The sequence below is a fragment of the Rhipicephalus sanguineus genome, chromosome 4, assembly GCF_013339695.2.
Source record: "Rhipicephalus sanguineus isolate Rsan-2018 chromosome 4, BIME_Rsan_1.4, whole genome shotgun sequence".
Classification (NCBI taxonomy): Eukaryota; Metazoa; Arthropoda; class Arachnida; order Ixodida; family Ixodidae; genus Rhipicephalus; species Rhipicephalus sanguineus.
In genome coordinates this window covers 14,287,669-14,300,013 of record NC_051179.1, presented here as the reverse complement: position 1 = coordinate 14,300,013, position 12,345 = coordinate 14,287,669, and the positions used below count along the sequence as shown (strand labels likewise).

Here is a 12,345-nt window from a genome sequence, read left to right as displayed (position 1 = left end):
CAATATTCATTTTGATATCTCACCCCGTATTTCATTGCTCTAGTACTTATATGTTTTGTAGTCACTATTCTTTAATGTTTTACATTCAGCGTATATCCTCGCCCTCCCTCTACTCTTCCAAGAGAGCCATTAAAGACATTGTGATTATCAAAAAATAACTTACGTTTCTTTACAACAGCAAATATGTCAACTACTGAGATACAAGGGCTTCTTGTAGAACTTTTTTTTGGGGGGCTTCTTCGCGGCGACCCCTTGTAATGGTTTCTGATGACACATAGATCGATTACTTTTGAGGACGTTCAGAAGCCATGGCGTCGTGTCCCTTGTCTACTAACCTACACACGTGGTACATTCTAAAGCGCCATTTTTCGATGGTGCCCTCGTTCCTCTGCTTCCCGTATCGAAGCATGCGGAGCTCGCAGTTGGCGCCTTCCGCAGCGTGCACGAAATAAGGACAGCGAAACAAAAGGTAGCCGTGCCTTTCTGTGCAGCTTCCGAGCTTCCGTCTTCGTCGAAAACGGGGCTACGCTTACGGTCGCCGGCGGAGTTGGCTCAACAGAAGCTGCCAGATGAGGACGCACCGATGGTGGCCGTCCAGGCAGATTCGTCGGTGGCATCAAGCCGTAGGGCGCCGAAAGTCGCTAAAGTCTCCCAGTCGGCATTGGGCGGATTGGCGACCTTTGGAGCGAACAACACTGACCCGACGTCCTCGTCCACGGAGACCGGAATAGCGGCTGCCTGTTACGCCCTCTTTCTACGCCACGGACTTCTGCTTCTGGTGCTGGCCATTATTTGCGGCATCTCTTGCCTCCTGGGCGCGCTGCTGCCCATCTTCTGCAGAAGGCGACGAGCACAGGTGAGCAACATGAGTTGTCGTAAAGATGTACCCACTGAAAAACATGCGCTGTTGGGTCTGTGAGAGCTGCAAGTGCGACTTCTCAATCAGCGCAGTTATGACAGAAATGCATGAAGCCATGTGATGGATTGGCAGCGCAGGATACCCTTGTGAGTCAATCATCTTAAATGCTTGCTTGTTCTCACACTTTCAAAAGTGTGCAGGTAAATGTTCAACAAGGAGATTTTACTTTTTTATTTTCAAAGCATTGCGAAATACATATTGTCTCAAACTCCGCAGTCTGTACAAGCATTGTACGTGGGAGTGGGTAATTATCCTCGCAGGGACGTCTGAATAGGGAGAGCGGGGGGAGCGACGGCTCCCCCCGCTTTATCCGAGATGACCACCGCGTTTTATATCAAGGCTATTTAATAGTACACCTGTAGTGATTCGAGACAATATTTTATTTAGTGGCATCAATCAAGGTATTCGGTCCGTGCGGAGAACTCGCCCAAGCACTTCAGGGATCCAGATGTTCTACCACCACAGAGACGGCCGATGCACTCGAGTTGACCCGAAGAACTTTGCGAGGCAGTGATGCTTTCGATGATGTTTTCGTTCTTGCATCTGCCAAAGCACAGAAGCTTAACCTCAGACTTTCTTCCGAGACCAGGAAAAAACGGCCCCGAAGCGACTGGAGTCAACCAGCTGTCCTTACGGCAAAAGTCCACAGGAGATTCGCTCAGCCCGTACTCGATGAGCTTGTCCGTCTAGAAGGAATCGTAACTGAAGCCGCCACGGGCAGTCCTCCTGCCGTAGTCTCGGAGGAGGACCTGGGGCTCCGCTCCTCAGAAATCGACATCTCCAAGCCAGTCGCACAATTTTCACTTGTTCGCCGAAAAGCGAACAAGTGAGAGTCTGCCGGAGTGGTTGACTTTTCACTTTTCTACACTTCTATCCACACACGTATGTTTTCGTATGCGTGACCTTGTTTGTTGTCGCTCCCAACGCCACCTGAACGACAGGCGGACAACGTCATTGATTTATATATTTCTCAATGTGAGCTATCTTACGTTTAATCTCTTTGACAACTTCGTATAGCGTGGCTAAACGGAATCGCGTCAAACGATGAATCTATAGAGACAGTCTAGCGACCTCAAGTATTCGTTTCATTCATTTAATTTATTGATACTATTCATCCCCGGACAGTAGCGTAGCCAGAAATTTTTTCGGGAGGGGGGGGGTTCAATTATACTTTATGTATGTTCGTGGCGCGTGTATATAACTAGGGCTCCGTGTTTTCGGATAAATCCGAAAAAATTCGATAAACAGTCGCAGGTAAAATTTTTGACAATTCGGATTTATCCGATCAGCTCTTATATTAAAAGGTTATTTTCAACGTTCAAAGCGCATTTTCAAAGCTGACAATCATCAATTGAAAGGAGCGCACCTCCATCAGCGGCAGCAACCTCGTAAAGTATGCTTGCGTCTATTACAACAGTCTTTAAGGTTGTAATACGAACAAACGTACATGTTTTGTATTCAAGTATTTGTGCTCGTATGTAGTATATGCGTTTGTGCGTTCAAACCTTCTAGACATCTAAAATACATTTAGTGTGGTCACATGTTTTCGTGTTCAGATATCATTCCATCTAAGATTTCGGAGTATTGAAAATAATAATAATAATAATAACAGGTCCTTTATTTTTCGTCAAGAAGATGGAGGCTGGGAGAAAAAGGTGAGAAGCAGCTTGACTAGCTTCTGCTCCCCCAAAAAGTACACTTTCGCGAGTTAGCAGCAGTGCACATCAACAGCCTTATTAACAGGAAGTGTGAAAAAATGAAAGGATGGAAAAACAGGATTATTAGCAACAATATGAAACGCATTTTCGGTTGAAATAAAATTAATCAGAAGACGTTGCAACTAGTTATACGGCAAAATTAAACACCGAAATTCGGAGAATTGGAGATTTACGAGAAATAAACTCTGAAAAACGCCCTCCGAATTCCAAGAAGAATAAACTACGGAAACACTGAGCCCTATCTATAACACATGGAAAAGTGAAAATTTTCGGGGGGGGAGTTGAACCCCCCCCCCCCGCCCCCCCCCCCCCCCCCCCGGCTGCGCCAGTGTCCTCGGGGTACTATAACAGGAATGGGAAACGATACAATTGAATATAACACAAAGTACAATATATCGATAACAAAAACTTGACAAAACGTCGCACAAACGTCCATACAGTTCAGGCACTCCGTTTTTAATTATTTGCCGCAGTTAGTAAATCAAACTGCAGTTTGTTTACAATATTGCGGTTATGTCTGTGTGTTGATTTTGTTTGTTTGTTAAACGAAGGGCGCTAAAGGAGAATAAGTAATTATGACGATGCTGGTGATGATGTATCAGAAGCAGTCATTTTCGCTCCCCCAGTGAAAAAGAAAGTTCCGACACCATTTATTACGCATACACTAAACAAGAGAACTGGGCGATATCAATTTTCTATTGACTCTCTGATACAACATTCGTAACGTAGCATTGCGTGGATAAGAAAATTGAACACTATAGCCACAACTGATGGCGTAAAAAACACACGTAATGCATTCACACGAGCGGACACGGCTACATGGCTGCATTGCAACAGTGGCAACACGGAATACAGGTCGTGTATAGGGACAATGTTTTTCTACCCTCAAAAAAGGTGAATACCTGAGGAGCACTGCGGCCAAAAAAAAAAAAATTATTAATTTCTTCTTTTTCAGCCGTGCCTTAAAGTGTCTCGGCCATTGAAACGCTCCACTCATCAAACAAAGCATATCGAACATAACCGTAAATGCCCTGCTCTGTGAAAGGAGCTAATCTTACCTCTTTTTTTTTTTAATAAATGCCGCTCACCTTACTTCGCCGACAATACCATTTCAGTTGCCTACTTCAAGGCATTTCGTGCCAGAATTTACAGCTCATAGTTTTCGTGCTTATTTCACTAAGAGTATCTTTTCCATAATAATTTGTTCAGTTTAGAAATGACTCATTTTTTTTTCCTTTTTATGTGGCATATTTCGCAAGTACGTGTGCACAAAAATTCTCCCTGCAAGCCTTGTCCCGGCGACAAGCGCTGATTGCGCCGTTCCTCCGCTCACTTGCTCTGATTAAACAAGTGGCTTCAGGAGAAGCGATGCGGCACCGAGCGGCTTTCCTGGAAAGAATCCACGTTTCGCAAGCCTCTAGCAAACTCGGCATGTTTGCTCACAGAAGCTTTGCCTTCAACCGTCTCGTTACCGTAGCAACTATAAGCTTGAGCACACAGCGACTCGGGAGTTTAGAGATTGTTTTGTTGCGACGTTCTCGTTAAGCAAGCAACAAGTTGGTTATAGCTTGTACGAGCAGTTACGCTTTTGTTTGGAGCGAGCATTCTTGCGACATCTTTTAAATGACATGCTTAGGAAGTTTACCGTGTAGCAGAGTTTGCTATGCGTCTGAAAAAAAAATTTTTGCAGATACTATACGTTTCTTGGGTTAACGTCAATTAACTTAAGCGAGAAGCCTCTTAGACCGCACATTTTTGCTCGATGGGTTTACTGGACCTAATAGTAAATGCTATATATGCGGGAAAACTACGATATAATTACAAGCTATGTCGTGGTGAGGGACTAGGAATTAATTTCGGCCATCCGGGTTCTTTAACGTGGACTTCAATCCAAGTACACAGGCGTTCCTGCATTTCGCCCACCACTGAAACACTGATATGCGATCGCCATGGTCGCTAATCGAACCCCCGTCCTTAAGCTCAACAGCGCGAAAACTTACCTGCTAAGCCACTACGGCGGGTTACTAGACTTGACGCAGGTCCCGCTGCAGTCTTCTACTATGGGACCCTCGTCTGTATATTTTTCTGTATCCCCATTTTAATGTATAACAGAATAAACTCTGACATAAAAAAAAAAAAACATCCTAAAGCTGTGCACCATTTGCGAATCGCTTAATGATAGCTGGGACCTTGTGCTCCGATATGAGTTATTCACAGGGAGTTTAGTCACGTTGAGTTTTTTAGCTGACAAGAGTTGTCTTTAACATCACCGCCTTTCGGAACAGCTCTATATTGCGAGTACTACCAAGCGTTGCGAAAATCTATCTATCTATCTATCTATCTATCTATCTATCTATCTATCTATCTATCTATCTATCTATCTATCTATCTATCTATCTATCTATCTATCTATCTATCTATCTATCTATCTATCTATCTATCTATCTATCTATCTATCACTACTATCTATCTATCTATCTATCTATCTATCTATCTATCTATCTATCTATCTATCTATCTATCTATCTATCTATCTATCTATCTATCTATCTATCTTCTATCTATCTATCTATCTATCTATCTATCTATCTATCTATCTATCTATCTATCTATCTATCTATCTATCTATCTATCTATCTATCTATCTATCTATCTATCTATCTATCTATCTATCTATCTATCTATCTATCTATCTATCTATCTATCTATCTATCTATCTATCTATCTATCTATCTATCTTCTATCTATCTATCTATCTATCTATCTATCTATCTATCTATCTATCTATCTATCTATCTATCTATATCTATCTATCTATCTATCTATCTATCTATCTATCTATCTATCTATCTATCTATCTATCTATCTATCTATCTATCTATCTACTATCTATCTATCTATCTATCTATCTATCTATCTATCTATCTATCTATCTATCTATCTATCTATCTATCTATCTATCTATCTATCTACTATCTATCTATCTATCTATCTATCTATCTATCTATCTATCTATCTATCTATCTATCTATCTATCTATCTATCTATCTATCTATCTATCTATCTATCTATCTATCTATCTATCTATCTATCTATCTATCTATCTATCTATCTATCTATCTATCTATCTATTATCTATCTATCTATCTATCTATCTATCTATCTATCTATTATCTATCTATCTATCTATCTATCTATCTATCTAAATTCACTGCCCACTGTTCTTGTTTTCACGTGACCAGGTGTCTCAGTACCCGCCCAAGCGTCGCTTCGTGCCAGCGAGGATCTTCGCAGATCCGCAGATGATGCGCATGTTCCGCCGACGAGAGCACATGGTGGCATGAAACGATCGACGCGCTGCTCAACGCCCGCCTTTCTTTTACTCTGTGTCATCTCTTTTCTTCTTCTTTTTTTCGTGCCGCAGCCTCCGTACCGTGACCTCACCTCCTACATATAGTTTTTCTTTTATTTTGTCTCTCTCAAGTCACCGTAAGGTATTTTATTGCACCAAAAGAGCAGGCGAGGTCAATAAATTGCGCGGTCGTCTTAAATGCCTCTTGGAAACTGCATAACCATTTGCACAGCGGGAAGAATAACGCGAGTTTTCCGTGCCTTTGGTAGTGAAATGAAATACAGCTTCATCTCAGTGGCCTTATGGGAGCTTCTTAAAGCTCGGAAAAATAATTACGAAATGACACAATGAGTTTCAGCATCGAACGACAATGACCTTAAGGCATTTGCACTTAAACAACCTTAACAATCTATGTTGTTATGCAGCAGAAAATACAGCGGCGAGTAAGAACGGTCAACGTCATTGACTAAGAGCGGTAGTGTTAAGTGCGTAATTAGTCACCTGTGCGTAATTATCAACAGTAGCAATCAACGGCTGGGCTTTTAAGGAATGGAGAGAAGGTGGTTAGAATAGGCAAGCAAAGTACACAAAACTAAAAAAAGAGTTACGGTATGGCTTTTGCTGCAATAAGACGATGTTTGAGGATTCGTTGTGTTGTGCGTGCAATTTGTCACGAGGGTAGCAACTGCGAAAGCAGGAGCTTTACGTTTTCTTAGTTTGAAGAACGAGGACATCTTTTGGAAGACGAGCATTTTAGCTGCAACGCTGACGTGTAGCCAGAGTTAAGTTCCCCATGACACCATGCTCACTCTTCTGTGACCCTTACGGTTGTAACCGCAATGCCTAGCTTTTGCAGAATAAGAATTATAATCGTATAAGATGGGAAGAACGCTGCTCGATAAATTGCATATATTGCTTATATGCGATTACGTTAGCAACTGCGTTAATGACGTTTGTAAAATCTCAATATTAACTGCGGAGCAGTTTAAGAGACCGCCCTGTCATCGCCTCTTGTCTCGCGTTGGCGTCACGCAGGTCTCACGTTTGATACACATAAACCGAGGAAGCTGCACGTCGGTAACGCCGGCTCCAGAGTGCAGAAAAGGGCAGATAAACACGACATAAGCGAAAGAGAAACACAGGCGAATCAATGCTCACAGTTCGTACAGCTTTCAATTGGGTAGAAACCAGCTTTTTTTATTAATATTACTGCGTAAGGATCCTGGTACAGGGAACATTGGTGGAACTGATAGAGCACGAAAGAAAAGACGAGCGACACCTAAGCTGCAGAGCTGATATACGTCGTTATTTTTTTCTTTTTAGCTGTTGGCGCCCCCTGCCATCTTGGCGGATGCGGGCGCTGCAGAACGTTTCGACAGCATCCGATATGTTTGAGAACTAAACTGTCGCGTGGAAAGAAAATCTTCGCACGACTGCTCATATAGGGTGCAGTTGCACTCGACCGCGAAGTAGTACGCCTGAAACCAATATGCGGCACTGGTTGCAGCTTGCGCCGCCGTTACTCTTGCTAACTGCTGTAATTATCCACTGAAGCCACGCACGTGCGCTGTACTTCGAGTCATCGGAGGAAAAAAAAAGGAATAAATGCAACGCCGTGAGAGCTCCCCTTGATGAGCAGCTGGTACGAAGTATCCAAAAGATTTTTCTCCTTTTTTTTTTTTTTTTTTGCTGTTGGCAGCATTAACAAGCTATTTCGACATCCCAACTAAGCCTTCCACTGCGTCCGAGTGAGCTTCATATATGTGTTACATGACCACTCACTTAAAAATGTGGTCCATAGACAGTCATTGATTGACGTGGCACAGTGTTTTCATATGATGTTTAATGCAATATATCACATGTGGTGTCTATTTTATTATCTCGTGTAAGTCGAGAAATATCATTGTTCGATTGAAGTTGACGAAGTCAACAGATAATGAAGGCACGGAAAGGGTGCATTGTAGTTTTTAACTGTAATGTAGTAATTATGACATAAGTGGAAATCAATTAAAGTGCACGAAAAAACAATTTGCATCGGACGACCTTCGCATAACGCTTTCCATGGCTTCATTAGGTTGTGTCTAACAAAGAAACGAGGCCCTTCATTATTCGATTGAGTAGGGGATAACAAGATAGCGTGTAACGGATAGTATATATATATATATATATATATATATATATATATATATATATATATATATATATATATATATATATATATATATATATATATATATATATATATATATATATATATATATATACTGCATGGCACCCTATGGTGCGGAATATTTGGCTATAAAAAAACAACAACAAAAAAGGTGTCGCCGTTCTTCTACGGAATGCGTTTTTGTGCGACCGATCTCATCCGGACATTGTAGTCCGCAAATGTTCTTGCATCAAAGAGAGCGATGATCGGAAAAATCTTTCTTTATATCGAAGTCCGATAGGTCGTTTCTTGGAACATAATGCGGAGGCAATACCGCCGCGCAGCTCGCTCGCAGTCGTTCCAAGTCCATTCCCATCTTCTCCGACCGAAGCTTTCTGCGAGTCTTTTTAGCCATTCGCTCGCTTTCTTGCTTCTGAGTGCTCGATAGCTGTTCTGGCATTGGTCAATGGCGGAGGCTAATAACGAGGAGCTGCGAACCCCAGGAAACGGAAACGTGGCTTCCGTCGGTGCCGTGTGCGACGCAGATTACACACCACCCCACATGCAGCCGTCGTGTTTGCGCTCATTCTTCGAGCCGTGTCGCCAAGACCGATATCGCGTATTCAATGGCACGCAGTGTACAGCAAAATGTTGTGACGTGCCAATAGAAGCTCACGCTAGAGAGAATATTCAAAAGCTGACACGTATCTGGCGAGAGCGTCGTAAAAGTTCGATAACGCGGGCTCGCCGGGCAAGGTAGTGTATGGAAGTTGACGTTACACAGAAAAAAACGCTCCGGATACAAGCAGACAAGACATCGTGGATTCGGTGTCGTCTTTGTTTGTGTCGAGTGTTTGGCGCTGTACATGAAAATGTTAAACTTGCTGGTTAATGTTCGACTTGCGGCTGAGCTTTTTTTATCGCGACAGTGCGACGAAAAATTGGTTGATTGGTTTATCCGTATTAACGTCCCAAAGGGACGCGGGTTATGAGAGACGCCGTAGTTGAGGGCTCCGTATAACTTGATTCACCTGAGGTTCTTTAAAGGGCCCCTCACCAGCCTCTGAAGATACAAAAAACGAGCGCAATATTCTCTCCTGGCGTTTCCCGTCTTGCTGGCACGCTTCATGAGGCAGAACAGTGATTCCAGTGAGGTCTATATAGTACATACTCTCGATTGGTCCATATACGCGAAATATCAGACGTGAATTGTCTCCAGCACTGGCTTGCCATGCAGCCACCCATCCGTTCTTCCTTGCCTCGCATGATTATCATGCGCGATCAACTGGTTTCACTTCATTTTCTGTGTCAGCGCAAACGGAGATAACAGCGTATAGCCGACAAGCGCGAAATCTTGATAGGGTCAACGCTTAGTGCTGGCATGGCACACGTGCTTTTAAGAAATAAGTGGCGAGGGGGAGATATGGCCTGTCGGAAGGCTAACGAAGGCGAGGAGGAACTTACTCCTTCGTCTTTGAACGCGGTGTGGTGAGGGGCCCTTTAACATGCACCTAAACTGGCCTCAAGCATTTCGCCTCCATCGAAACGCGACCGACGCTGCCGGGGTAGAATGAGCGTGTTTCAGGTCAGCAACCAAGCACCGTATACCCACTGAGCCACCGCGATGTACAACGAACGATTAGATGGTGATCATCCGTTTAACGGCCTTTTATGCTGAATCAGCATAAAACGATGCTGAATCAACACAACGATCTCTTTCTCCTGATGAATCCCTACCAACTAGCTGCACTATTGGTCGTCCTGAGTATGTGGAACTGGAGGCTTGATAAAGGTTTCGATTGGGATCGAGACATATACGTTTCGTTTCTTCTTTTGGGGTGCAACGACTTCGGTGTTTCCAGTTTGCAGAAAATGGTACGCAGTAATACTGACGCGCACCTTGTGGCACACAATTTTCGCTGATTGCGGCTACCGAATGACGAGGAAGTGCGCGTGTTCAAGCTCTGCGGGAAAGGCGAAACTTCGTTTAAGAGCGAATCGTATTCACCGCGCGATGAGCATGCGCACTGCCCTGCGATCTGACGAGGCACTTGCAGCTGCTAAGATTTATGCGACACAACCGAATGCGTGCTTCTGGGATCCAGCGGTAAAACAGCGTCTGTTAATCTGTCGGCTTTCTCGATTTATTGACGGTTAGCTAGATCCTCCCACGCTGAGCGTTACCGGCGGTGTTGTCATTGTTGTTGTCTCAGTCTCTGGCTTATGCTCTCGAAGGAAAGCTTAAAAATATTGATGTTGATGGAATTTAAAAGATAAGCTCTTGGGTGCCTTTAAGCACGCTACAAAGTTTTTGTGTTCGTGTACCCCGACTGTTTGCATAAGACAGGTTTATAGAAGGAATTACACTAAAACGTTAGGCAGATTGAACGATAATTATGCACCGAGCGATGTGGTTACTTAAGTTCTGCGAAATCCGCCTCTTTCATTTTCTTGTGCTGCCCTCTGCCGTTCTGGTAGGGGCCGGGAGAACCGGTATTGCCAGAAGCAAAGCCTCCGAGATAAGACGTTTCGCGACTTTTCCGCTAGGGGAGGGCGCATGCGCCGGGGCGTCGTGAAAAAGGCGGATTAAAGGCGATGTGCTAAGTTCATTCTTGGCAACGTATGATCCCGCGCAATGCTAGTGCAGGGATCGTGGTAGCTGGTTGTTCCTCAGTCACTTGGCGCAACCCCTCCCCCCTCACCCCCTCGGTATCTGCCGTGTATCGGGCAGTGCATTGTTTTGGACAATAAATAGCCTTAGAAAATGAATAAGCTTAGAAATGAATAATTTAGAAAACGACATATAAATGATAGAGAAAAAATACATTGCAATCGAAAAATAAAAATAAAATTAGGTGAACTTTAACATTTGGAATGTCTGTGTACTTTTCGTTTTGTTCCATCCTTTAGCGTAGTTTACCTGTGCTTATGAACCAAATAACCGATCATACAGAGGAATATATGAATGTAAATTAATTCTCTCCGCCACTGCGAACAGCTGTATACGCGTCATGCAAGTGAAGCGCGACAACAAACAAAGAAATATGAATGAATGGGAACATTGCACATGTGCTATCCTTCTCATGTACATTCACATAATCTGTGTTCAGTGCACGCGCTGCGTCAAACGTGGAACGCAGCTCGAACCCCAATTTTGACTGAAAAACGTTTACAGAAAAATCGACATATGTTTGTATGCTGCACTACTTTCTTCAACTTAATATTTTAATTACTTGCGTTACGCTTTCGCATTATTTTTAATAACAAATTCTTATGACACATGATGAGCATGCGCTTGAAGTTTAATAAGCTATAGCTGTATTTGCTAGATATTGTCGCTGCTTTCTGTCATCGTCACGCATTGCTCGGAATAACGGCATCAACTCGCTTATTGCGGCCGCCACAATACCTGAAATCTCGGGCTTACGCATAATAAGAGAGACCAAACATATAAGTTAAGATGGTTATGCAATTTATGGGTGGCCTAAACATAACTCAGCGCTTATCTTAAAGCATTGCAGTTTGCATACGTTTTCCAACGCATTTAAGACGCCGTGGATAAGATTAGTGACGAATTTAATATTATCCCTCACAACACGCAATACTTAGGCTAATTATTGTTTTGTGCGCTGCATATTGCTGAAGCAACGAGCAGCGCAGCACAATCAACGCACGAGAAACAAGTGAATTAAATCAGCAAACGAGCACCATGCGTGCCCTTCAGCAGTCTCACGTTGCTTTAGACACCGACTAACGTTAAGATTTTTCTTAGTATCATATCGAAGAACGAACAAGTAGAAGCTCTTAGCCTCCTTTTCGTACGAAATTCAATTATTCTAATCTAACGACGCGAAAATATCGCATGCATATCACCATAACAGGCAGCAGGTGCGCAAAAACGGGGCATTTCCGAGTTGCGATCATTGTTGAATTGCAATTCTCGGGCAGGAAACAGCAACACGATGTTTTGGTCCACGAACGAAGCGCTGTTATGCGCCAGCGTTCAATCATTCGATGTTTTCGCGTCCGTGTGGCGCGCATACCGAGAGTTTTGGAGCGTGCGTCCTGCGCTTTCGTCCGCACACTCTGCCTCTCGAGCACTGCGGGGAAGCCAGAGAAAAACATCATGCGCTCGGGAAACTTACCCGTGGGAGTGAGTACGGGTAGCAAGTGACTTCCGACCGCCGGAGCCCGCTGGCGTGGTTCA

The 12,345-nt window shown here is 43.5% G+C and overlaps 1 protein-coding gene across 2 annotated transcripts in view; it reads left to right on the top strand.

Annotated features, from left to right (window-relative positions):
- Positions 1 to 12,345, top strand: part of LOC119389444 (uncharacterized) — a 36,904-nt gene that overhangs the window by 8,925 nt on the left and 15,634 nt on the right. The window contains exons 4-5 of one of the 2 annotated variants that reach the window (XM_037656704.2): positions 492 to 856; positions 5,880 to 5,999. The gene's annotated coding sequence lies outside the window, so the exon portion shown is untranslated. Of the gene's footprint in view, positions 1 to 491; positions 857 to 5,879; positions 6,000 to 12,345 lie in introns of those variants that run through there. The other variant, XM_037656703.2, reaches the window with a different exon arrangement.